The sequence below is a fragment of the Gorilla gorilla genome, chromosome 21 (genome assembly GCF_029281585.2).
Source record: "Gorilla gorilla gorilla isolate KB3781 chromosome 21, NHGRI_mGorGor1-v2.1_pri, whole genome shotgun sequence".
In the NCBI taxonomy this organism is placed as follows: domain Eukaryota; kingdom Metazoa; phylum Chordata; class Mammalia; order Primates; family Hominidae; genus Gorilla; species Gorilla gorilla.
The window spans coordinates 51,911,431-51,937,515 of NC_073245.2; the positions used below are offsets into that span (position 1 = coordinate 51,911,431).

General features: G+C 39.5%; 1 protein-coding gene across 3 annotated transcripts in view; it reads left to right on the forward strand.

Annotated features, from left to right (window-relative positions):
* The window catches only part of DHX35 (DEAH-box helicase 35), a 782,267-nt gene that overhangs the window by 745,218 nt on the left and 10,964 nt on the right, over positions 1-26,085 (forward strand). For 2 of the 3 annotated variants that reach the window (XR_010132262.1, XR_010132260.1), the window contains 2 exons: positions 6,498-6,671; positions 17,256-23,849. The gene's annotated coding sequence lies outside the window, so the exon portion shown is untranslated. The remainder of the gene's footprint in view (positions 1-6,497; positions 6,672-17,255; positions 23,850-26,085) is intronic. The other variant, XR_010132261.1, reaches the window with a different exon arrangement.

A 26,085-nucleotide genomic window follows, 5' to 3' on the forward strand; every position in this document is an offset into this window, starting at 1 on the left:
TGTAAGCATCCTTTAAACTTATCTGACTAACAAAATACAAGTCTCCTGAGCTAAAGGCCTCATAGGGTATTAGTTTGGACAGTGACATTTACTTCAGTTAGAATATTGAATAGAACATTTTGCAACAAGACTTTTTTCTTGATTCCGCACCGATAACCAGTGGCCATTTTGTATTTGTTTGCCAAATATTTCTTATCAGAAGTCACCAGTTCTTTGGCATATTCACCAAGGATTTATTAAACTTCTACTAGGTGCCAGCATCTGTATGTATTCTGTAAGTGTAGGGATAAACAAAATCGTTAGGGTTACTGTCCTTATGAGCTTACATTCTAGCTGTGGCTCTCCTGTCTTTATTTTACTATTTGCTTCCAAGTTTTAATTATGTAACCATTTATGCCTGAAAAAAAATTTAGCCTTGGTGTGTATGTGTCTCTGTGTGTGTGTATGTGTGTGTCTGTCTTCTGAATATATATATATACATTTAGGGGAGTGTGTACATATTTAGGGGAGAGGAGGGCATCCTACCCTTAGGTGTTCTATTACAGTTAAAATAAAGGTAGTCCTAAGCTACAATTATAGGATCAATTATGATGATTATTAAGAGTTACCAAAGATTCCATTGATTATACACTTAATTTCTTCCTATTATTCTGCTAGGTATTCATTTGCATTTCCTCTATAATCTTCTTAGGAGGCCTGTGAGATAGATGCAATTATCATTATTATTATGCATATTTTATAGATGAGAAAACTGAGGAAGAGATAAAACTACTTGGTTAAAAACAAAGTTAAATATAATTCCGGAGCCAATGTTCTTAACCTGTTCTCTTTAACTGAGAATCCAAATACCAAGAAGTTGTTTAGAATAACCAAGTCACACCAGCCATAACTAGACTTCATATCTATTCACAATCAAAATATACAAGAAGAGTATTTTGAGGCAGCCCATTACACAGAAACCATTATGGCTTGAATTCTGATTTCAGTTCTTCCCAGAAAAGCTTCAGAAGACAAGAACCATGCCTTCAACTTCTTCAGTATTCTTCCACAATACCTTAAAAATCTGAAATAAGAGCTGCAGAAGAAATGAGTTTGTTTGTTTATGTGAGTTTTCCCAAGTACAGCTGTGGGAGGTGAAGGAATGGGTGATTCAGCGGACAACTCTACACCCTCTTTCTTTAGATAAGTGAAGTTGAAGTCATGGAGGATAAGATGGGATTCACCAGAATATGTATCAACCACAAGGCCCATGATTGTGTTTTACTCATCACCCCTGGGTAGTAAGTGCTCACTGAAAGTATCCACAATTGGAGAATCAAGAATGTAAATTATACCAACAATTGTATCAACAGCTAAATATCTATTAAATATTTACTATTACAGTGTGCTAAGTGCTCTTTCAACAATCTCGTGAAATAAACACTATTATGAACCCCGTTTATACATTAGGAACATGAGGTTCAGGATAAGTTATTTGCTCAAGGTAATACCAAGCTGTGATTTGAACTGAGGAAATCTATATCCAGGCTCTTAACCAGGGTGTTGAACCATTTCCCCAGTTTATGGGAGAAATGGGGTATGATTGGGTATGGTCACTGAAGATGGAGGTAATTTCTGAGAGGAAGGAGAGGAGAGTGCAGAAGAAAGCAGGTTCTAAAATCAGTCTGCCAGGTAAATATGAGCTTTTCAGTAGAAAATTTCTTACCATATCTAAGGCTCAGTCTTATAACAAGGAGTTGCAAGGAGTAAATGAGATAATTCATGTAGAACCCTCAGTGGAATATGGTAAACACTTAAATGTTTATTATTACTATTATTATTATTAGATATTTGAATGTAGTTCCTCTTTACACTGAACCAGCCTATGCTCAAGAATAATATTAAATTACACAAATTCTAGAGTTACTCAGAGTCATGGATAACAATGCCCAGTCCACAAAACAGCTTATTAAAATGCCCATAACTTCCAAAGTTCTCCCATACCTTCTATACCTTTGCTATGTTAATCAGTTGTAATAACCCTTTAAAAGAAAACCTTTTAACATATTTTCTGTTTATCTCAAATATTTCCTTCCTTTGTCCTCAAGGTTGGGCAGTAATTGGGAAAAAAATTCTATTTTCCTTTCTTTCCCTGATCCCACTCAAGTTGAGCAGGCCCTGGCTCCGTGCCCACCCACCTTTATTCCAGATGTTACCCTGGCGAACATCTAAGTCTGTAACCAGGCAACCATTGGGAAGAGGGCCTTCCTGGCTCTGGGCCTAGAAACAAAAGAAAAACAAATAGGAGGATGTCTTGAGTCTTCTACTTACTTTGGTTTTCCAATCTCATTTCCCCCAAACTTTTATTATTTTTGTAATGGAAACTGGGGGTGGGTATCTGGGCTGTCTGTTCACACACCAAATGTCCGGTCTGTTATGGAGCAGGGCTCTGGCTGGATTTGATCCTATTGATCCTGATTTGGGGCTATGACTGCCAAGGAAAACATTCTTACTCCCCCTCTCACTATGTTGGAAAGGAAAGCATTGACCATGTGGCCATGCAGTGATGAAGTTTGGGGCCCAGCTGAGACAGGGCTCTCAGGCAACTGAATAGCTTCATGCAGATAAGACTAAGCATACCAAATGAAATTTCTGTGGCCAGTTAGACATCCCAAAACATCTCTTCAGTGCACATCCCTCTTGCCCTCTTTGCCTCCTGCCTAGACTGTTGTTAATTGTTGCTGTGGTTTCTTTTTAACTGCATGGCCTAGAATTCTAATCCTGTCTTCCTGATTCTGTTGGAGAAGTCATCTTAGACATAATAGCATGACCCCATTTAAACCCATTCAGTGGCTCTTCTTAGCCTACAGCCTAATTTCCTAAAGTCCAGAATTTTGTCGTTGAGAAGCATAATTTATTCATTCAACACTTACTTCGTGAGTACTTATCTTATGCCAGGTATTGACATTCTTCTAGGTACTGTGGATAGACCTTGTAATCAAAATACAGAAAACTCTCACACTCCTGAAGCTTGTATTCTGGAGGCAAAGGGAGAAAATAAATTAACAATTAAAAAATATAGTATGTTGGATAGTGGTAAGTGTTATGAAAAGCAATAAAGCAAGGAGAGAGGATGCAGGTACAAGGGTTGGGGGAGTCTGTGAAAATTTCCTGAGAAGGTGATAGCTGAGAAGAGAAAAGTAGCTGGTGACAGACCCAACCTAGTAGGGGATATCTGTGGGAGAACTTTCCAGGTAGAGGGAAGAGTAAGGGCAGAGGCCTGGCCGTGGGAGCATACCCGATCTATTTGAGTTAGAACAAGATGTCCAATGTGGCTGGAGTAGAATGATACAAGGAAAGAGGAAGGAGAGATGAGTTTAGAACAGTGGCAAAAGGACATACTTTATAGATTCTTTAGAACATTATGTGGACTTTGCTTGTCACATGCAGTGCAGTGAGAATCCATAGAAGAGTTTTAGATTTTAAGAAGAGCAATCTTGTGATCTAATTTACTTCTAGAAGGATCATTCAGGCTCCTATAGAAAATTTATTGTAGAGAGGCAAGGGTTAAAGTGGGGAGATTTGTTAGGCATCTATTGCAATAGTGTGGCAAAATAATGGGGGATTTCGCCAGAATTAGATGTTTTTGCCAGTGCCTCCTCTTTGATGATTTTCTCCAAATAGACATCTATTTTCTGGCTGAATTTCTCTGGTCACAGGAAACTTGCTCCCTACTGTACTTCTTTGGGTATGCTCAGATCTTTAGTTATTCCTTTTACTGAGACAGAGTTTGTCTTCTATAGGTTTCTTTCCTTCATCATTTTGTTCCTACCCCTTAAGTTAATTAAAAACAAATCTTTTTCCTCTCCTTCGCTACCATGTCATCTTAGGCCCCTCTTCTCCAGAATCAGTATCTCCAGTCCCTGGCTCATTCATTGCTTACCATTGTCCCAGTCACACCTCTCCATCCTGAGCACTGTCCTGTGAAGGCTCTTTAGCTGGGAGAGTGGTATCTTTGCCAACTTGGAAGTCGGGGGCTACAGAAAAGCAAAGCCTATGTAGTCTGGATCTTTACCCTTCAGTAACACTTAGTCACAGAGGTCAGAAGGGTGACTGACCTCTGTGCTCCAGCTGATTATTATTATTATTATTATTATTATTATTATTATTATTAGTGGGGTCTACTTCATTTCCACCACCTTTTTTTCTGGGGCATGGTAAGAGTTAACTTCTAAACAAACTCACACTACTTTGCAAGCAACAGCAAACACCCAGTGTAATACTGTCCTTATAAAATATGTCTTTCCATAATGTGACCCAAAGCATAGAGAATATTTTTACTCCAGCATTTCCTGCCATTAATGTTTTCCTTTTGCAATCTTCAGATAGTGTTATGAGTGAGTTGTGTGTTACAAAAAGCTACATAAACACTCTCACCTTGTAATCTACTGTAATGGCATTAGTAAGGCAGCTCTGGGTTTCACTCTTCTTTCCTAAGTGTAACAAACACAAAATTTTTATACCATTCAGCAGTAGAGGAGAAAAATGTCTCTTAAGAATGAGGTGTAAGAGGTAGACAGCGCTGTACTGAGGCGGTACTGCCACTCTGACAGCAACTGAGTATACGAAGTTTGGCAAAATTCCCATCCCAGTTGGGGAGCTACCAAGTCATCACACGTGCATTTCTGTTGGAATCATTTTATTTCTACCCTAAATGATAATAGAACATATGGATTTGGGGATAGCAGAGATGAAAGCCATTTCTTCCTTGTAAGTTACCACTGAGGGATTGTACTCGTCAAAGAAGTACAAATGCATTTTAGATCTACAATCATTTATCAATTATCAAACACCTATCAAAATCATAGGGTTGGCTCTATATTATGTTGGAAGAATAAAAATATGACTCGAACAGGCCCTTGACCTTGGTGGACTTTAAGTGAGGGAGAAATAAATTATCCCAGATATTTGCAATGCTAGAAAGAGATGCAAAGCTAAGATGGGTAAAGAAGAAGTAGTAATTAACACCTTGAAGACTATTTAGCAATTCTCCAAGAATATAAGTAGAAAACATACACGAGAGCTCTAGGGATACAGAAAGGGCATGAAGTTAGTGTTAAACAGGCCTAATCCTGGTTTCTGGAGTCTGCCCTTTGGCAGAGACTTCTGTGTTCCACTGAATTGTCTGTTTTCCTTTTCTTCCTTAAGGAAAAAAAAAAAATCTCAATTTTATTTAGAATAACACTGACCACTAGAAGTCAACATTTTCCAAATTCCTTTGCATTTTGGTGTGGTCATGTGACTAATTATTGCCTGAAGAGATGTAAGCAAAAAGGTGATACGGAGGATTCTTAAAGAGCTGACAGAGCTGGGAAGGGCCTCTATGCTGCTTCTTTCCTGCTCTCTGGAATGAAGATGGTCAGAACTGAAGCCCTGGCAGTCATTCTTGAGATGAGAGGCCACATGCTAAGGATAGTAGAGACTAAACATAGAAGTGTAGGGTTCCTGATGGGTTTGTGGTATAGTTACAACAGGCCTGTATTTCTCACCTATGAAATTCTTTTACCTGAGAGAGAAATGATCTTCAGTCTCATATATGTCATTTTACCTTCAGTCTTTGTGTCTAGCAGTGAGCAAACTCCCAACTAATATGTTCTACTTATGCAGAGCATGAGGACCTTCACACGGGCGTCCAATACACATACTTTCTCCTCTGCTCACCATCTCACCTAATGGGAAAATGCCTAATGTGAAACTGGAGAAAGCTTAGAATGATTAAAAAAAAAAGCATTTTAAGGGAGGAGAGAGGGCATTTGAAAGGGAAATTTCAGGAGGATAATCCTTTCATTTTGTGAAATATCTTTTTCAAGTGAGAACTGAAGAATAGTCTTGACAAGTTTAGAGAAGATGTAAAACAATTCATATTGCCCCTTTCTTGATGAGTCACTTGGGGTACCATCAAGGTCACATGGAAAGATTTTATAAGGGTTAGAATCAGTCCATTTTTAAGACTAGCCTATCTTGGGCAATAGATAATAGAGGTGGCCTGGTTATAGGGCAAGGCGTGGAAAACTAGAGAGAAACTTAATGGATGACAGAGTCATTCAGATGTCGTTCATTATATTTAGGCTCTTATGAAGGTCAGATGGACCAGGAGGGTCTGATATCCTGGAAGATATAAGTTTGGTATTGCAACACTAAGTAAAAAGCAAGTTTCATAAGAGGATGGCCAGACAATGGGCTCTGGGTTCAAGTGTTAGGGAGTAACAGTTAAAAATGATGTACACTTCTGAAGAATGGACTCGCATTTAGGTAGTTGAAATTTTATGAAAGAGGAGTCTTAAGTTTGGCAGGCTTGAGGATAGCCAATGTTTAAATAGAGTACATGTAAAAAATGACTTAAGAGAGATTATCAGGTACCAGCTCCTCATTCAGACAGCTTTAGTCAGAAGTAGTGTGGCCTGAGGATAGGTTGTGGTTTCTACCTGACTCATTAACTTATTTAATAACTTTATCAGGTATACATTTTATCCATTGCTAAAGACACAATGCAAAGATGCCAAGATTGAGAACCTGCAAGAGGGTCATGTTGCTGAGAACCTGAAAGAGGGTCGTGCTGCTGAGACAGTGCATAAGGATGCTCCAGCAGACCTCCCAATGTGCAATGAAAGTGTCAAGGCATCTTTAAAAAGGTGAGAACCTCTAGGACTAAAAAAAAAGACTTGTACAAGAATTTTCATAATAGCCTATTTGTGAAAGCCCAAAACATGATAGGCAAGGTGTCCATCGGCATAAACCTGATAAACAATCTATAGAATGTCCCTACAAGGAAAGCTACTCAGCAGTAAAAGACTAGAACTATTGCTATGTGCACCAACAAGGATCAATCTTGAAAACTATGCTTAGTGAAAGAAGCTCTGCCTGTGTTCTTTCCTGGTCAGTCTCTACCTTGACACCACCAGAGGCAATAACTGTTCTGTGTCCTTCACTCAGCATGATGTTTTTGAGATTTATCCGTGCTAATACTCTATGACTACATGTTTGAGTAGTTTATTATTTTTGTATTCCTGAGTGGTACTGTATCACATAAATAATCCAGAGATAGTTTATTAATTCTTCTATTGATGGACATCTAGGCTATTTCAAGTGTTTTGCTATTATGAATAAACCTGCAATGAACATTATTGTGTAAGTCTTTTTGTGGACATATGTTTTCATTTACCTTAAGTAAATATCTAAGAGACCTTCGAGCACAGGACAAGTCATATTTAATCCTGTAAGAAACCACTAGTCCTTCCTCAAATGGTGTACCATTTTACTTTACTTTATTTTTTATTTAGTTTTTGTTGAGTATCCATTCTCTCAATCACTTATCCTTTGAGTTACAAACAATCCAATTACACTGTTATTTTAAAATGTACAAATAAGTTATTACTGACTATAGTCACCCAATTGTACTATCAAATAGTAGGTCTTACTCATTTTTTCTGTATTTTATACCCATTAATTATCTCCATTTACCCCTAAGCCCCCCGTGCCCTTCCCAGCCTCTAGTAACTATCCTTATACTCTCTATGTTCATGAATTTAATTGTTTTGATTTTTAGATCTCACAAATAAGTGAGAACATGAAATATTTATCTTTCCATGCCTGGCTTATTTCAGTTAATGCAATGCTCTCCAGTACCATCCATGTTGTTGCAAATGACTGGATCTCATTATTTTTTATTGCTGAATAGTACTCCATTGTGTATATGTACCACCTTTTTTTTTAATCCATTCATCTGCTGATAGACACTTAGGTTGCTTCCAAATGTTAACTATTGTAAACAGTGCTGCAGCACACATAAGAGGGCAGATATCTCTTTGATATGCTTATTTCCTTTCTTTTGGATATATACCCAGCACAGGGATTCCTGGACTATATGGTAGTTATATTTTCAGTTTTTTGAGGAACCTCCAAACTATTCTCCATAATGGTTGTACCAATTTACATTCCCACCACCAGTGTACAAAGGTTTCCTTTTCTCCACATCCTCACCAGCATTTGTTATTGCCTCTCTTTCCAATATAAGCCATTTTCACTGGGGTGATATAATATCTCATTGGAATTTTGATTAGCATTTCTCTGATGATCAGTGATGTTGAGCAACTTTCCATATGGCTGTTTGCCATTTGTATGTCTTCTTTTGAGAAATGTATATTCAAATCTTTTGCCCAGATTTTTTCCTATAGAGTTGTTTGAGCTCCTTATATATCCCTTGTCAGATGTATAGCTTGCAGATATTTTCTTCCATTCTGTGGGTTGTCTCTTCACTTTGTTGATTGTATCATTTGCTGTGCAGAAGCTTTTTAAAGTACCACTTTATACTCTCACCACCAATGTATGATTGCTCCACATACTTACTAATATTTGGTTCTGTCAATCTTTTTGACTTTTGCCGTTTTGGCAAGTGTGTGGTGGTATTTCATTGTGGAGAATACTATTCTTAAATGTATGCATTAAAATACACAGATTTATAAAGAAAAAGCAGCTATCTTGAAAAATATCCAAGTATTTTAAATACTTGAAATACGAATGGTGTATGCTTTTCTATCAATATCAAATGACAAGATGTAGCATGAGACCTATTAATTTTACATTTTTGAAGCTTTAAGGAGCATTCATAGAATTTCAGTACAGTTGACATAACTGCATTGATATGAAACTCTCTGTGGTATCTATTGGTGACCAAGCGAAAGCTATTGCTACCACAACTCTGTTATACATAATAGAACGAAATGCTAAATTTCAGATAGGAGTTAGTAAAAATGAAGTTGGACATATTTTCACTGAAATTTACAAACCCAAAGACTCTTGTGCATAGTCTTTAAAAACATTTATTAGAGAAGATGATAAAAATAGGAACTCTTGGTTTCTATCTAATTCTGAGATTCTAGGCTGTTTGAAGCAGCCAACTCTAAGATAAAGGCATCGAGTGACTTGGACAGAAAAGATGGCTCAGGGGCAATTATCAAGGAAGAAAGTTGTTCCCAGAAGGCAGACAGATGGCAAGGCAGAAAGAGGCAGGACTAAGGGAAGATGGAAGAAGCAACAGCAGAGATGATGAAGGAGACAAATCTCATGCTCTAACATAGTGGTTTGCCACCATATCTGTTCTTTAGAATCATCTATGACAATTTTGAAAAATGAAAATAACTGTCTTGGTTTTACTCCTAGAGATTTGATCCAATAATGTTGGTGGGGCCTGGAAAATAGCATTTTAAAAAAAGTCATTGGTAGCTTAAAGGAACATTGGTGGTTGAGAACCATTACTGTAAATAGGAAGTTTGTGCTACGGTGCAACTGACATGTTTGGGCGTGAGGAACAAAACTGGTGGAACAGAAGGTTAGTGGAGTTAAGGCTGGGAAGCAGATGGGTGATAGGGATGGAGCCAGCAAGAAACTGGGAGACAGGATAGGAGGATGTGCGAGGCTTATGTGCTGTCAGGCAGGATTCTTCATAGCCTTAGGCAGAATTCAATCTAGCTGGGCACTCAAGGGAGGGGCTGCTATCATCTTTTGTTATTTGTATGAATAGTGGTATGAGCTTTACAACAATTCTAGGAGGTCAGGTTAGAGTGTGAGTGCCAATGGCTCACAGGTTCCCAAAGGCACTGGGGCAGAGATAAAATCGATCACAATTTCAGCCCATGCGAGAAACACTTCCATAAATCACTTGGTAGATGATGAAAACAAATAATACGTTCCATGATGCCTTCACTCTTCTCTGAGTTGTCCATATGTTGGGTTCACGTGACAGCAGGTTGAAGGTGACATGAGTTCAGATTAAGCCAGACACCATTATACATGTCTGTGACTGAACAGCCCTTTCTCTGTTCTTGTATTCACATTTCAATTGGTCTTCTTGTTCACTTCTCAAAATATTGTAGTAATGTAGCAGAAATTAAAAGAGCTTAACATATACTTGAACTCAGTCTGCTATGTTGAAATGAGATGGCAGCTGATGGAGATTTTAAATAGATAGAGCTTTCATCTCTCCTTTCCTCATTTATACTCAGTGCCAGGTGCTAATAATGCCAGTGTTCAGAAGCATCCAGTTTCCAATAGTGGTATCTAGATTTTTGTCTTCTTGTTCTGTGTCTTAGTTTTTTGTTTTTTTTTTTTAATTGTTGTTATTGTTGTTTGCCTGAATGTTTTTGTAGAAACCAAAGGCATCTCTGCCAACTAAACTCAATAAAAACATACCCCCATGACACCAGATTGGCCTCTGAACATTGAAGCAGATTAAACATTTTGCTACACTCTCTTAAATAGTTTAAGGTCAATGGCATGCATATATGTTCAGTTGGCCCTATCTTCTATAATATTTAATTATATTATTACAAATATAATAAGTATTATAATTATTATAATTTTTAATTATAGAAGATAGGGCCAACTGAACGTATATTTTAATATAATTTGGTTTGTATAGGGAAAACTTAGAGATAAATGAAGATAACGTAAAATAATGATAGAATGTTTTGTAATAAACAGATCAGAAAAGGTCTACATATGAGAACATTATTCTCAAAACAGTCTTCCTGAGAAACTAATTATATAAGACTGCCATTGTTCAATAGACACCTGGAACTCCTTTCTAGGAACTGCCTCTGGAGCCATTTGGTTGGTTATAAATTGGGCTCAGGAGGCATATGGGGCCTACCATGTGTGCTTTCTTAGATTCACATGGCCATATCTGCCTGCCAAGCTCCCAGATGCTTGCTTGGTAGGAAGCTCCAGCTGCCACCATCAATGGCAGTGCTATCAGCCTCCGCCTCCCCAGGAATAAGGGTGGGGCTCTTATAAGATTTCAACTGAACCTTCCACAGTGAGAGCCTCAGGCCAACAGAACCAATACGATAGAGACTATGTCTTCTCTCTCCACTTCCAGTCCAAGATGCAGTCTCCACCATTGAGCATAGGAGTTTGCTTTCTCTACATCCAGAGGAACTAGGTGACACAACTCTGGGGTATGGGAGTGTTACTGCCTCGTGGGAAAAACTTAACTAAAAAGACACAGGAGACAGGAGGGAGTAACAGATAATTCCAGATCCCTTCTTTCTCTGTTGGACTATTCCAAGGTGTGGCCATTCTTTATGGCATGTCCAGGAAAACCCTGTATTTATCAGCAATCAGATATGTTTTCTTATAAAGTGGTGACCAGTTTATTAAAGTATAAATACCATGTATTTGCCTTTATTCCTTGCCCTTCCCTTATTCCTTTGTGCTTACTGTCTTGTGATTGCACCTCCCAAACATTAGCACATAAACTTCATGTTAGTTGTTTTCCAGGGAGCCTGGTCCAAGACTCTAGACTACTGAATTCTCTTATTTATAAGACTCACTCAACTCAAAGAACAACATTTCCTTGGCATTGAAGAGAGCAAGGAGAATATGCCAGATATGTTAAAATAAAAGTCCACAGTGTAGTTTCATAATAGAAACAGTACTGAAAGCAAGATTTGTCCATCTCATGTGTTGGAAAGAAGACCACATAATTTTGGAGTTGCATGCTCTGATCTGTTTATTTACAACAAACAAACAAAGATACAAATAATCTGCAAATTTTTATCTAAAACAATCTCTCATTTTCTTATTCTGTTAGCCCAATTTTCCTTCCTAGCTCTTATGAATATCTGATATTATATTATCTTATCTCTCTTTGTCTCTTATTCATTTACTAGAATGAAAATCCATGTATGTAGAGGTCTTATCTGTCATGTTTACAGATGAATTCCTAGCATCTTGAACAGAAGACCTACCATCTTTGAATAGCAAGGTCAGAAGAAATTTAAAATATTTATCTTGGCTGGGCATGGTGGCTAATGCCTGTAATCCTAGCACTTTGGGAGGCCGAGATGGGAGGATCACTTGAGGTCAGGAGTTTGAAACCAGCTTGGCCATCATGGTGAAACCCCGTCTCTATCAAAAATACAAAAAACTTATCTGGGCATGGTGGTGCGTGTCTGTAATCCCAGCTACTTTGGTGGCTGAGGAAGAATTGCTTGAACGCGGGAGGCGGAGGTTGCAGTGAGCCGAGATCGTGCCACCACACTTCAGCCTGGATGACAGAGTGAGACTCCATCTCAAAAAAAAAAAAAATTATCTTAAGCATTCATTTATTGATTGATTTATTGATTCATGGATTTAATAGACATTTATTGAATACTCATGCAAGCAGACATGTTTCCTAAAATTCCTTCTATAGTAACACTACAAAAGTGTCTGGATATATTCCTTGCAAATATTTCCTGTGACTGAGAGCTCACTAGCCTGAACAGTATGACGTTCTGGTTTCAAGCAGAGCTGATATTTAGTTAATGTGCACCTAAAAAAAACGAACTAGTTGGTAATATAGTGAAATGCTTTCAGGTAAATAAATAGTAAACTAGTAACTGTGAGAAACTATATAATTAATTTCTAATATAATTTCTAATATGCACTCCTTAGTTCAAGTTAATTGTCAAATAGGCGTCACAATGACAATAATTAAATAGATTTTATGACATAGAGTAATTTGACTGAGTATGGATATTATTGAATAAAAGAGTATCTCAGACCATGTTACAAGGGTTAGAAAACTTTGAAAGTAATTATTAGTTCAGCAGAAGCTGCAAGAGGCTTCTACACCATGAATAGCCTAATTTTGATAAATAGAACTTGTCTATTTAGTGATCCTAAATGTATCTAATGATGTCATGACAGTAGTGGCCACAACAGTATCAGTTCCTGACAGCAGTGTGGACACAGGTTCTGAGAACCCCATACAACAGCTGACTAGATAATGTGACTTGGTGTGAGGATGTGTGACCCAGACCACTGCTTTAGAGTGACCCAGAGTTGGCTGTGAAATTTCAAGGAGGCATCAAGGGGCAGGCACTCCAGATCCTGAGTCATGTGGAAAGTGTTGAGTCATGTGCAAAGTGCTGACATCCAGGGGTGGGCCTGGGTATACCACGAGGTCAGTACTCAGCTGCCCTCTGGATGCAATAAAGCCTGGACATCAATAACCTAATGATTCTTGACTTCATGGGAGTCAGTGGACCTGCTTTACACCATTTCTATGTCAAACCATGGCTCACATAGGGACGTCATTTAGTTAGAGACCCATATCCAAAAAAAGACCACTCCGGAAATTTTTAAAAATTAACATGTGATTTGGAAATTGTTCTAATGTTTCATAAACGTTGAACATCATGACTCGTATGAATGATTATGATGTTCAGTTAGTAGAGTACTAAAAATTCTACCTATGCTTTTGTCAGTGTTGTAATTTCAGTAATACTTTTTATTACTATGGCAATGCTTTTTAAAGTTGTTTAAGACTCATAATAAGTTGCAAAAATAGTGCAAAATTCCTGTGTACCCTTTACTCACCTTCCTCCATTAATAATATCACACATAACCACAGTACAGTGTCAAAATGAGGAAATTAACATAGTATCATACTGTTAACTTGATTACAGAATTTGTCCAGATTTTACCAGGACTTACGTGTACTCTTGTGTGTACATGTATGCGTGTGTGTGTGGTTTACCTCTATTTTTAAGGACTGTCTTTCCTTACAATCTCTATGCCAAGGTCATGGAGTTTTAGCCATTGCTAGGCAGAGGTGGAGCTTTACATGACTGCACCCCCACATACTCACATTCCTTTCATTTAAGAATATTCATCCCATATGGAGAAATAGACCATGTTTATTAATCACTCCAGAAAGTATGTAATTTCATTAGATCAAGCTCTGTCTCTGGGCATTGACTAATTAGAGGGAACGGCTCCCCAGCGACCCAGAACCCCTGCGACACGGTCTGTGGAGACCATACTTTGGGGCCAGCTGCTTAAATGCACTGCTGGAATTCCAGGCAGAAATGTGTAATGGCATGCCAAGGGCTGCTGAGCTGTCATAGTCCAAGCAGGGTTATTTGTGGCTTCCAAAGAGAGGCTGTAACCTTTTATGGTATCCACAAATCTCAGTCTTCAAGAGTCAGGGAGAAAATGCAACCATGCTGTTTGACCAAGCTAACTCTTTCCCCACCTTGCCCCTCTCCCACTCCCACCACCACTCTACTCCCAACCCTGAGTAGTCTACATAGCTGTCCCAGGGCAAAGAACATGGCATGAGACATTACCTTTAGCATTACCTCAGGGCCAGATAAAATGGCCAGTCATCCCTTCTGATTCAATGAGGGAAAGTCCCAGAAAGTTGTTGACAAAGTAGAAACTTTCTAATTTGAGGTCCTGAACATTCATTGTTCTTTCTGAGTAAGACAGAAAAGTTTTACTTCTTGGCTGGGGTACTTTTAATGGCAGCTGTAGGCCAGGGACAGTCATGTCTACACGTGTACTCTCTTATCATTGATCAGGCCCATTAGAATCCCAGAGCTAAAGAATATTTCTCCTTTGCTTTGCAGGCACATGGAGAAGGGTTTCCTGTTGTCCCTTTTGACATAAACACAGTGCTTGAAGTATCTTTTCTGGCAACTTCTCTGATCCACTTGTATGTGTATTCACTTATTTCATTCACCAGGAGAGTCAAATGAGTGAAATGGTTACAAATGGTGGCGCTGGAATCAGACAGACTTGGGTTACAATACTACCTCTAAGACTTATTGGCTGTGTGGCCTTCATATTAGGATAGAAAGTTCACATGTTGAACTTCTAATCCCCAGTACTTAGAATGTGACTTTATTTGGAGATAGGGTCTTTACACTTGTGCCCTTACAGTTGTGCCCTTTACAGTTGTTCCTAAGGACACCTAAGACTAGTGTCCTTAGGAAGGGGTGACATTGGAGACAGGTACATATAGGAAGAACACCATAATAACGTGAACTCAGAGATTGAGGCAATGCTTTTACAAGCCAAGGAATGCCAAAGATTGTCCAAAAATCACTGGAAGCTAGGAAAGAGGCCCAGAACAGATCTTCCCCTTACCACCCTCACATGGTGCCAAGCCCTCTGACCTTGATCTTGGACTTCTAGCCTCCAGGACTGTGAGAAAATAAATTTCTGTTGTTTAAGTCACCACTTAGTATGTGGTTCTTTGTTACAGCAGTCCTAGCAAGCCAATATGGCTAGTTACCCAACTTCCTAGAAATTCAATTTTCTTATTCCTCAAATGCAATGACTTTAGCAGTGATTCTCAAAGTGTGGTCCTTGGACAAGCAGCATCAGCATTAACCAGAAACATGTTAGAAATGCAAATTCATAGGTTCCCACCCTAGATTTCCTGACTCAGAAATCCTTGGGGTGGGGCTCAGAAGTCTGTTTAAACCAGCTCTCTGGATGATTCTGATGCATGCTTAAGTGTGAAAACTTACGATATTGTAGAAAGGATTCTATCAAACAATATATGCAAAGTTCTTAGCATAGTGCCTGACATACAGTAAGATATGACAAACCACAAGACATTTTCAAACACTTATATAACACTTAAGGTGGTTCAGCATATGGAGGTGTAAAGATCTATAAATTTTGATTTCTCAATAAACTGGCAGAACTCACAACTTTCGGAAAGGCATATTTGCAACAATTAACAAAATGCTCTTAGGTGTTATAATATTGTTCCAGATGTGTTTGGGAAGACAGTAGACATAATGGGGCAGTGGAAAATCAGGGCAGAAGGTATCAATAGATAGATAAATGATAGCTAGATATGTTTACAGATGATTGATAGACATAATCAAGCACAGGAGGCAACAAAATATGATTTATTTTTATTAGAATAATGTTTGCTACACAATTCTTTTTTCTTTAAACTTGTATTTCTGGCTGGGCACGGTGGCTCACACCTGTAATCCCAGCACTTTGGGAGGCTGAGGCGGGCAGATCACAAGATCAGGAGATCGAGACCATCCTGGCTAACACGGTGAAACCGTCTCTACTGAAAATACAAAAAAAAAAAAAAAAAAAAAAAAATAAGCCGAGCATAGTGGTGGGTGCCTGTAGTCCCAGCTACTCGCTACTCGCTACTCAGGAGGCTGAGGCAGGGCAGTGGCGTGAACCTGGGAGGCAGAGTTTTCAGTGAGCCGAGATTGCACCGCTGCACTCTAGCCTGGGCGACAGAGAGAGACTCCCATCTCAAAAAAGAGAAAAAAACAAAAACAAAAAAAACCGTGTATTTCTAAATTGATTCTCACAACAGATCTGTGGGAAAAAACACTATAAGGAGAATAAAAATAACACCTAGCTATTAGGGAAATACTATCAATATTTAACATATTATTGTTAGGAAGATTAATTTATACCATGCATGTAATATGTTCAGAACAGAGGTAGGCACATAGTTTGCCCTCACCAAATCAAACCTCATTATCATTATTATTATTACATTGTTTTCATTGTTCAAATATAGAATGAAATTTCAGAGGGGACATCACTGGTTAAATAAAGATCCTTGTTTCAAGTCCTGTACTAATGGTTTCCATCCTTCGCTATTTCCGCTGTGTTGTGCCATCTCTCACATGAGATATTGTAAGCTTCTCTTAGCCCCATCACAGTCCTATGATTGCCCTACTAAAATGTCTGCCCCTGAAACTTGTGGATCCTTTTCAAACACTATACTGGGATATCCCACCTCATTGCTCAGTGGCAGCCTGTTCTGATGTCCAGTGTCCAAAAAAACAGAAGGTCAAGCCCTACGGTTATGAAACAGAGACACTGGGAGAAATCTAGATTCCACGCAAGGGTGACACTGACCAAATGTAGTCTTTTCTCTGTGGTGTAAATGCTAAGAGCAAGAGAGTGAGTTACTTAGGTGTTGGGAGCAAGCCCCCCAAAATCTGGCCATAAACTGGCCCCAAAACTGGCCATAAACAAAATTTCTGCAGCACTGTGACATGTTCATGATGGCCATAAAGCCCACAATGGAAGGTTGTGGGTTTACCGGAATGAGGGCAAGGAACACCTGGCCTGCCCAGGGCAGAAAACTGCTTAAAGGCATTCTTAAGCCACAAACAATAGCATGAGCGATCTGTGCCTTAAGGACGTGCTCCTGCTGCAGCTAACTAGCCCAACCTATTCCTTTAATTTGGCCCATCCCTTCATTTCCCATAAGGGATACTTTTAGTTAATTTAATATCTATAGAAACAATGCTAATGACTGGCTTGCTGTTAGTAAATATGTGGGTAAATCTATGTTCGGGGCTCTCAGCTCTGAAGGCTGTGAGACCCCTGATTTCCCACTTCACACATCTATATTTCTGTGTGTGTGTGTGTGTCTTTAATTCCTCTAGTGCTGCTGGGTTAGGGTCTCCCCTACTGAGCTGGTCTCGGCAAGTGGCTCCATTCATGAGGACTCGAATCCAGGTCAAAGGGTTGCCAGAGCGATGGTTGGAACAGAAAACTAGCTGGAGGACACCTGAGTACTCTTAAAGCAATCCCTGTGGTGAGTAGGAAGGGGAGCTCAGAAGCATTAGGGTAACAATGGGACAGGTGTGGGGTCTGGTTCATTTCACCTTGGATCTTTTTCACACTGATGATGAGGAGGAACGAGAGTACAGTGAAGTAATAGAAGAGGTTACAGAGCATGTTTATTTGCCAGCTAAAGCTAAAGCAGCAAAGGAGGGAGAGGTTCATCCCTACCCTTCTGCACCCCCTCATCATTATTTTGAAGAAAAAGACCCTCCAGATCTTTCTTTTCCAGAGGACACTGGGCAAAAAGTAGTTGTCCCAGTGACTGTTTAAGCAGCACCTCAAGGGACCGCTCTTAGCTCTATTCAGGCAGGAATTCAGCAAGCTAGATGAGAGGGTTATTTACAGGCTTGGCAGTTCCCTGTTAGAATACACCCCCCAGATCAAAAGGGAAATATTATAGCTACATTTGAGCCTTTTCCTTTTAAATTACTCAAAGAATTTAAACAAGCTATAAATCAGTATGGACCAGGTTCTCCTTTTGTAATGGGACTGTTAAAGAATGTTGCTGTTTCCAGTCGGATGATTCCTACTGACTGGGACGCTCTTACTCGAGCTTGTCTAACTCCTGCTCCGTTCTTACAATTAAAGTATAAAAAAAAAAAAAAAAACTTGGTGGGGAGATGAAGCTTCCATTCAGGCTGCTTGCAATGCCCAGGCCTAACCTCAAATTAATGTAACTGCAGACCAACTTTTTGGGGTTGGCAGATGGGCTGGTTTAGATGCACAACTGGTCATGCAGGATGATGCCGTGGAACAGCTTAGAGGAGTGTGCATTAGAGCTTGGGAAAAAATCACTTCAGGTGGAGAACAATACCCTTCCTTTAGTGCTATAAAACAGGGACCAAAAGAACCATACATTGATTTTATAGCTCGGTTACAGGAGTCTCTTAAAAAGATGATTGCAGATTCGGCTGCTCAGGATATAGTGTTGCAGTTATTAGCTTTCGACAATGCTAATCCCGATTGCCAGGCTGCTCTGCGACCTATCAGAGGGAAAGCACATTTAGTTGATTGTATCAAGGCCTGTGATGATATCGGAGGTAATCTGCATAAAGCTACTCTGCTAGTACAGGCCATAGCAGGACTGAGAGTGGATAAAGGAAATACTCCATTTCCTGGAGCTTGTTTTAACTGTGGGAAGCATGGTCATACTAAAAAAGAATGTAGAAAAATTCTGCGAGTCAGCCCACCAGATAGGGGAAAAAAAAGAAAACTGTTGAGCCTGAAATATGTCCAAAATGTAAAAAAGGAAAACACTGGGCTAGTCAGTGTCACTCTAAGTTTGATAAAGATGGGAACCCGATTTCAGGAAATGCCACGAGGGGCCTGTCCCGGGCCCCATTCTAAACTGGGACATTTCCAGCTCAGGCCATTCCCTCACCCCTGTACAATGTCTGTCCCCCACCACAGCCAGTAGTGCCGCAGTAGATTTATGCTGCACAAAAGCTGTGAGCCTTCTGCCTGGGGAACCCCCGCAAAAGGTCCCAACAGGAGTCTGTGGATCCTTGCCAGCAGGGACAATAGGATTACTTTTAGGAAAGTCTAGTTTAAGTTTAAAAGGCATACAAATACATACAGGAGTCATTGATTCAGATTATAATGGGGAAATTCAAATTGTTATATCTACTTCTGTTCCCTGGAAAGCAGAGCCAGGAGAGCGCATAGCACAGCTCCTGACTGTGCCATGTGTGGGAATAGGAAAAAGTGAAATTAAATGAACAAGAGGATTTGGAAGCACAAATAAACAAGGCAAAGCAGCTTATTGGGTAAATCAAATTACTGATAAACGTCTTACCTGTGACATAACTATGCAGGGAAAGAAATTTAAAGATTTGGTAGATACAGGAGTGGACATTTCAATCATTTCTCTACAGCACTGGCCATCCACGTGGCCAATTCAACCTGCTCAATTTAACATGGTTGGAATTGGTAAAGCCTCTGAAGTGGGATCAAAGTAGTTATATTTTGCATTGCGAAGGGCCCGATGGGCAATCTGGGACTATTCAACCAATTATAACTTCTGTACCTATAAATTTATGGGGAAGAGATTTATTACAACAATGGGGAGCACAAGTTCTAATTCCAGAACAATTATATAGCCCTCAAAGTCAACATACAATGCATGAAATGGGGTATGTCCCTGTTATGGGACTAGAAAAAATTTGCAAGGTTTAAAAAGTTCATGCCAAAGATTAGGATATCATTTTTGATGGCAGCCATTGTTAAGCCTCCAGAACCTATACCTTTAAAATGGTTAACAGATAAGCTAATTTGGATAGAACAATGGCCGCTAAGTAAATAGAAACTGGAGGCTTTAGGTAAATTAGTTACTGAACAATCAGAAAATGGGCACATAGCTCCAGCATTTTCCCCTTGGAATTCTCCAGTTTCTGTAATTAAGAAAAAAATCAGGTAAATGGAGAATGTTAACTGACCTAAGAGCCATCAGTTCAGTTATACAACCTATGGGAGTATTACAGCCAGGATTGCCTTCTCCTGCTATAATTCCAAAAAATTGGCCTTTAATAGTCATAGATTTAAAAGACTGTTTCTTTACTATCCCTTTAGCTGAGCAAAATTGTAAATGGTTTGCATTTACAATTCCTGCAGTAAACAACCTGCAGCCTGCTAAGCGTTTTCATTGTTTTACAGATGGGTCTAGTAATGGTAAAGCTTCTTATTTTGGCTCAAAAAGTAAAATTTTCCAGACATCCTATACTTCAGCTCAAAAAGCGGAGCTTGTAGCGGTAATTGAGGTAGTGACTGCTTTTGATATGCCTATTAATGTGATTTCTGATTCTTCATACATGGTTTATTCCACACAGTTAATTGAAAATGCTCAGTTATGATTTCATACAGATGAACAACTGATGACTTTATTTACGCAATTGCAAACAGCAGTTAGGAGTACAATGCATCCTTTTTACATCACTCACATTAGGGCTCATACACCTCTTCCAGGACCTTTGACTGAAGGTAATCAAATGGCCGATCGCCTAGTTGCTAATGCAATATCTAATGCTAGACACTTTCACAGCTTAACCCATGTTAATGCCTCTGGTCTCAAACGCAGATACAGCATTACCTGGAAAGAAGATAAAGCTATTATCCAGTGATGCCCAACTTGCCAAATGGTACATTCCTCATCCTTTACAGGAGGAGTTAATCCTCAAGGATTGGAACCTAACTGTCTTTGGCAAATGGATGTCACACATGTTCCTTCATTTGGGAGACTAGCTTATGTACATGTATGTGTGGACACCTTTTCTCACTTTGTCTGGTCTACATGCCAAACAGGAGAGTCTTCTGCCGGTGTTAAACATCACCTTTTGCAGTGTTTTGCGGTGAAGGGCATTCCAGCTTCTATTAAAACAGATGATGCCCCAGGTTATGCTAGCCAAGCCCTAGCTAAATTTTTCTCTATGTAGAATATTAAACACATTACTGGTATCCCATACAATTCTCAAGGACCAGCCATAGTAGAAAGAGTGAATCTCTCCCTAAAACAGCAGTTGCAAAAGCAGAAAAGGGGAGACAGAGAGTATGGGACCCCACAGATGCAATTGAACCTAGCATTATTAACTTTAAATTTTTTGAGCCTGCCCAAAGGATAGATGTTATCAGCAGCTGAACAGCATCTACAGAAACCAGCTGCAAAGACAGAAGCAGAACAACTGATTTGGTGGAGAGCTCCGATTACAAAAACTTGGGAAATAGGTAAAATAATAACTTGGGGTAGAGGTTATGCTTGTATTTCTCCAGGCAAAAATCAACAGCCAATTTGGATACCATCAAGACACCTGAAACCTTATTAAGAGCCAGATAGATGCCAAGGAAGAGATTCCGGGAGGATCCTGAGGACTCCCCGGTTGCAGCCATGTCGAGACTGATGCTGAGGAGGACCCCAACTGTCACAAACAACACCTGTCAAACACAGCCACCCATCTGGGGACAGATCAAGAAGCTGCCACAGATGGTGGAAGAAAACCTGAGGAAAGCGGGACAACCAGTCACAACGAGTAATTTAATGGTAGCTATGATAGCAGTTATCACCACTGCTGTGAGTATTCCTGCAATAAGGACTGACACAGAGAAAAATTATACTTATTGGGTATATTTATCAATCTTGGCTGGCAATAATGCCTGGATGCAATCACTCTATGACACAGTTACACATGCTTTCTGATCTCAGTATTTACCATAATAAATCTGCTCCTATAATTGAGGCATACCGCCCTCAAAAGCCTATTTGTAAACAGGATTGGACCCAGTTAGAAAAAATCAACATACTTGTTTAGGAAGATTGCATTGCAGAACAGGCAGAGGTGCTGCACAACAATTCCTATGGAATCATTATTAACTGGTCCCCTAAGGGGATGTTTAGCTTGAATTGCTCCTCTCAGTCTGCGTGCCACGGTCACGCTATGTTCAGATAATCTGAACAAAACGGTCAGATGGTAGAAATAATAGAAGTATGGCAAGAGTTCCTATTATCTGGAACCATATCGGTATAGTGGCACCTCATCCTCAAATGATATGGCCCACTCTAGGAGCTTAACATAAGGATTTGTGGAAACTATTAAATGCACTTAATAAGATCAAAATTTGGAAAAGAATAAAAAAGCATCTAGAAGGACACTCTACAAACTTGTCTTTGGATATTGCAAAATTAAAGAAAAAATATTTAAAGTGTCCCAGGCACACCTGACCTTAATGCCAGGAACTGGAGTCCTTAAAGGAGCTGCAGACAGATTAGCAGCCAGTAACCCATTAAAATGGATAAAAACACTTGGAAGCTCTGTGATTTCAATGATGATTGTGCTTTTAATCTATGTTGTTTATCTTTGTGTAGTCTGCAGATGTGGATCCTGACTCCTGCAAGAAGTAGCTCACCATGACAAAGCTGCCCTTGCTTTTATTGATTTGCAAATCAAATAAGGGGGACATGTTGGGAGCAAGCCCCCCAAAATCTGGCCATAAACTGGCCCCAAAACTGGCCATAGACAAAATCTCTGCAGCACTGTGACATGTTCATGATGGCCATAAAGCTTATGCTGGAAGGTTGTGGATTTGCCAGAATGAGGGCAAGGAACACCTGGCCCGCCCAGGGCAGAAAACTGCTTAAAGGCATTCTTAAGCCACAAACAATAGCATGAATGATCTGTGCCTTAAGGACATGCTCCTGCTGCAGTTAACTAGCCCAACCTGTTCCTTTAATTCGGCCCATCCCTTCATTTCCCATAAGGGATACTTTTAGTTAATTTAATATCTACAGAAACAATGCTAATGACTGGCTTGCTGTTAATAAATACGTGGGTAAATCTCTGTTCGGGGCTCTCAGCTCTGAAGGCTGTGGGACCCCTGATCTCCCAATTCACACCTCTATATTTCTGTGTGTGTGTGTCTTTAATTCCTCTAGTGCCGCTGAGTTAGGGTATCCCCAACCAAGCTGGTCTCGACATTTAGGGAACCTGGTCATGGCTGGGTATGGCATGACCATGAGCTTTGAAGGGGTGTAAAAACCTAGCACTTATTCTTACCTCTTTTGGGTCTTTGAACCTGTATTTACGGTAATGCTGACTAGTGTTAACAGATACATTATCTGTGTTCTATCATGGTATATGTATATGTCCCCTCCACATCAAGTTAAATTGGTGAAGAGGTCTGCATCTAGTTACTAAGCATCCCAGGCTGCCATGGGATTTTATGATTTTCAGGATGTGGATTCCAAGGGTGCTCTGTGTGTGAATATTCACCCACCAGATGAAGAAAGAGAAGGATAGATTACCTCATAGGAGTTTTATAGGCTAAGCTGAAAGAGATCTGCATTAATGGCCTAAATTTTATTAACGAGAACTGGAAGCACCTAATTGCTAAGGAAGGTGAGGGATGTAATCTACCCGTGTGCCTAAGAAGAAAGGGAGCTAGATTTCAGGAATGCTTAGCAGCCTTTGCTGTAGACCTCATTGAGAAAGGAAAGAAAGACCGTATATCCACCCAGTACCCATCCCCCCAAAATATACAAACAGCAAGACATATGAGAAAAATGCTGGTCATTTTGGAGTTTTACATCATCCTTCAAGCCACAGTCCCTAGGATAAAAACCACTGATATTCCAGTTTCTTAGAGAAAAGGATCAGATCCTAAGTGATGGATATTTGCCAACATCATTTGAAAGCCTCTTTAGCCATAAGCAGTACTTGGTTGCAGAGATTGAGAATTCATCTTTGGGAAGATAAGGGAGGGAATTGCTACTGGCATCACCTACATATGGCTGCCACCTGCTCAGCATCTCCAGGGCTTACCCAGGGATATCATTTTACTGGAACTTTTGGCACTTTTCCTCTACAAATGAATCAACAGTACAACCTATAATGTGGAAGAAGGAAACCCAAATAGAAAACTGCATGAGAGTAAGTATTCTATTCCTCCATCACGTTTTATGTCTCCATATCCCACTACTTAGCCAGTGGATGGAGGGGCAGCATAGGTCCTGAGGCTCATGCAAGGAATCTCAGAGCTTCTAATCTCAGGTTTACTCTAGCAGCTCACCAAACTTCTACCTTTCATCTTTATCTACTTACTGGGTTAACAGAGATTGGACATGAGGATGAACAAATGACAAAATGAGAAGTTAGGGATATGGAATTAGTTAGGACTAGGACCCTTTCAGTAAAATATAGTATGCAATGAACTCCTTAAAGCAGACCTGTAGTCTTATTAGGAAAAAAAAAGGGAGGCGAGGGCATGATGTTGTATACAAAGCATGAACTTTTGGGGCAAGATAAATTAAATTTGAATTCCAACTCTGACACTTCAAATTTCAGAGTCTCTCTCTCTCTCTCTTTTTTTTTGGTGTGTAAATGACTCTTTTATTATTATTATTATTATTATTATTATTATTATTATTATACTTTAAGTTCTAGGGTACATGTACACAACGTGCAGGTTTGTTACATATGTATACATGTGACACATTGGTGTGCTGCACCCACTAACTCATCATTTACATTAGGTATATTTCCTAATGCTATCCTTCCCCCCTCCCCCCATCCCATGACAGGTCCCGGTGTGTCATGTTCCCCATCCTGTGTCCAGGTGTTCTCAGTGTTCAATTCCCACTTATGAGTGAGAACATGCGGTGTTTGGTTTTCTTTCCTTGTGATAGTTTGCTCAGAATGATGGTTTCCAGCTTCATCCATGTCCCTACAAAGGACATGAACTCATCCTTTATTATGGCTGCATAGCATTCCATGGTGTATATGTGCCACATTTTCTTAATCCAGTCTATCATTGATGGACATTTGGGTTGGTTCCAAGTCTTTGCTATTGTGAATAGTGCAGCAATAAACATACGTGTGCATGTGTCTTTGTAGCAGCATGATATATAATCCTTTGGTTATATACCCAGTAATGGGATGGCTGGGTCAAATGGTATTTATAGTTCTAGATCCTTGAGGAATTGCCACACCGACTTCCACAATGGTTGAACTAGTTTACAGTCCCACCAACATTGTAAAAGTGTTCCTATTTCTCCACATCCTCTCCAGCACCTGTTGTTTCCTGACTTTTTAATGGTCGCCATTCTAACTGATGTGAGATGGTATTTCATTGTGGTTTTGATTTGCATTTCTCTGATGGCCAGTAATGATGAGCATTTTTTCATGTGTCTTTTGGCTGCACAAATGTCTTCTTTTGAGAAGTGTCTGTTCATATCCTTTGCCCACTTTTTGATGGGGTTGTTTGTTTTTTTTCTTGTAAATTTGTTTAAGTTCTTTGAGATTCTGGATATTAGCCCTTTGTCAGATGGGTAGATTGCAAAAATTTTCTCCCATTCTGTAGGTTGCCTGTTCACTCTGATGGTAGTTTCTTTTGCTGTGCAGAAGCTCTTTAGTTTAATTAGATCCCATTTGTCAATTTTGGCTTTTGTTGCCATTGCTTTTGGTGTTTTAAACATGAAGTCCTTTCCCATGCCTATGTCCTGAATGGTATTGCCTAGGTTTTCTTCTAGGGTTTTTATGGCTTTAGGTCTAACATTTAAGTCTTTAATCCATCTTGAATTAATTTTTGTATAAGGTGTAAGGAAGGGATCCAGTTTCAGCTTTCTATAAATAGCTATCCAGTTTTCCCAGCACCATTTATTAAATAGGGAATCCTTTCCCCATTGCTTGTTTTTGTGAGGCTTGTCAAAGATCAGATAGTTGTAGATATGTGGCATTATTTCTGAGGGCTCTGTTCTGTTCCATTGGTCTATATCTCTGTTTTGGTACCAGTACCATGCTGTTTTGGTTACTGTAGCCTTGTAGTATAATTTGAAGTCAGGTAGCATGATGCCTCCAGCTTTGTTCTTTTGGCTTAGGATTGTCTTGGCAATGTGGGCTCTTTTTTGGTTCCATATGAACTTTAAAATAGATTTTTCCAATTCTGTGAAGAAAGTCATTGGTAGCTTGATGGGGATGGCATTGAATCTATAAATTACCTTGGGCAGTATGGCCATTTTCACGATATTGATTCTTCCTATCCATGAGCATGGAATGTGTTTCCATTTGTTTGTGTCCTCTTTTATGTCGTTTAGCAGTGGTTTGTACTTCTCCTTGAAGAGGTCCTTCACATCCCTTGTAGGTATTTTATTCTCTTTGAAGCAATTGT